Below are 2,699 nucleotides of genomic sequence, written 5' to 3' on the forward strand. Positions count from 1 at the left end.
TTAGGTACGTATGTATCATTTACATATGAATGCAAACACGCATGCATCTGTATATGCATTTGTGTGTTTGTGTGTATGTGTATGTGTACAAACATACATACACACATGCATACATACTTACATATATATATAAACTTGATTGCATTTTATATATATATATATAAATTTGATTGCATTTTATATTTAGGTATGAATGTATATATGTATTATGTATTTATGCATGCAAGGACGTATGTATGCATATATTTATAAATGTGACTTGCTACATTTGCGTGTGTGAACGTGCGTGCATTTATTCGTAGGTGTGTGCATGGATTCTAAATTTACGACTGAAATAATATGAAAGGGAAAGATGAAATGAAGTGCAATTGTTAGATTAAAGTTCATTGAAGAATGAAGAAAATGGAAGTCTCTTTGACATTTCAGGCTTGATTTTCATCTATATGTTAAGTAGACAGATGAAAGAAATTTGAAGTAAGGAATAAAATACTGGTGCAACGAAGAAATGCATACAAACACACGCATGCGTGCACACGCAAAAATACACACACACACACAGAGTAGAAATTAATTAGAAGTAATTGTGCTATCGTTTCTTCCTTAATGTATATACAGATATAAAATGTCTTCAAGTTTTCCTAAGGAAATAAAATGCAATTCTGCTTTTAATTGTTTTTCACGTCACTGTCTTTGTTTGAAAGAGAATGTTCACTGTCTTTTATAGACCATTGATTGTCAGTTGGTAAGTCATCAACATCATAGAGCAAGTGAAATCTTTAGCTGAGCTAAAATTGTAAGTTTACGAATTGTGTTTTTCAAGAATTTCGCATCGGTTTCAGTGAAATATGTTTATGCTTGTTTGCGTCTGTATATTATAATGTGTGGGTTTACGATCGTTTGAGTACATCTGAACGCATGTAAATATTGACCAGGACATATAAAATATTTACACGTAGAGATATATAAGTTAATATATGCATCAATACACACCATACACTCGCATGCACACATGCACAACCATAATACACACCATGCAAATACGTACGCGCAAGCGCACGCTATCACACACGAACACACGAACACACACACACACAAACACACATGCACACACGCTCAAGAACATAGAAAATACACTTACAGTTATAAACAAGTAGTAAAAGAGGTAAAAGAGAAAGAAAAATGAGATAGGAACAATCGCAAAGAAATCTCTTTTCCTCGAACCTTTGTGAAGGGGAAAAATAAATAGAGAAAAAACAGCATGGCTACAGTCAGAATGATTGAAAGAAGTAAAGGAATTGAAGAATAGAAATACAGAAAATACAAGAGAAATACTTGAGAGTAACGCTTTCATCCTACGCCATGGGGACTTATCGAGAAGAAATCTTTTTTATTTTGGTCACATTGTTTTACTTTGAGCAGAATTACTCTTTTACTTGTTTCAGTCATTTGACTGTAGCCATGCTGGAGCACCGCCTTTAGTCGAGCAAATCAACCACAGGACCTATTCTTTGTGAGCCTAGTACTTATTATATCGGTCTCTTTTGCCGAACCGCTTGGTTACGAGGACGTAAACACACTAGCATCGGTTGTCAAGTGATGTTGGGAGGGACAAACACAGACACACAAACACACACACACACACACACACACACACACACACATATATATATATATATATATATACGACGGGCTTCTTTCAGTTTCCGTCTACCAAATCCACTCACAAGGCTTTGGTCGGCCCGAGGCTATAGTAGAAGACACTTGCCCAAGGTGCCACGCAGTGGGACTGAACCCAGAACCATGTGGTTCGTAAGCAAGCTACTTACCACACAGCAACTCCTACGCCTATTATTTAGTTTTGGAGAAAAAGTTTTATGAAATGTCTCCCCACTTCTAAACGATATATTGAAACTTTCATTGTACATCCTCCGGAAAATTCTACGATTTTTTGTCTTATCTGCATATAAATAAACTATATTTCCATTAACTTTGACTTTTCTCATTAATAAACATACTACTCACAACACGACCAAGAACTTTTAGTTTTGCATACATATATATGATGCTGTATGCTTGAATTTGTTGTCTTTTGTTTCGCAATCTCGGCTATTTGATAAGGATCCCAGTCGCATATTGGGTGTTATTTTGTGTGGCCTCAGCTCGATCTTGCTGATGAGTGAAACGAGAAGACAGAAACATGACGAGCTCCAACGGAGGGAATGTCACTGTAATTCAAAGGTATAACATTTTCACGTTATATCCTTTGTGAGCATTCCACAGACACTCTCAAAATGTCGAGTTATTACCACCTTTTAATACAGTACATGCACTCGCACACATACACATGCGGCGGCGAACTGGCAGAAACGTTAGCACGCCGGGCGAAATGCTTAGCGGTATTTCGTCTGCCGCTACGTTCTGAGTTCAAATTCCGCCGAGGTCGACTTTGCCTTTCATCCTTTCGGGGTCGATCAAATAAGTACCAGTTACGCACTGGGGTCGGTATAATCGACTTAATCCGTTTGTCTGTCCTTGTTTGTCCCCTCTGTGTGTAGCCCCTTGTGGGTAGTAAAGAAATAACACATACAAATACAGTTAAAATTTATTTCTCTGCAAATTATTCCCTTCAAAGAAAAAAGAAAGTCCCAACCACATGGTTCTGGGTTCAATCAAAATGCGTGGCACCTTGGGGAAGTGTC

This window comes from Octopus bimaculoides, chromosome 3 (genome assembly GCF_001194135.2).
Source record: "Octopus bimaculoides isolate UCB-OBI-ISO-001 chromosome 3, ASM119413v2, whole genome shotgun sequence".
Taxonomy (NCBI): domain Eukaryota; kingdom Metazoa; phylum Mollusca; class Cephalopoda; order Octopoda; family Octopodidae; genus Octopus; species Octopus bimaculoides.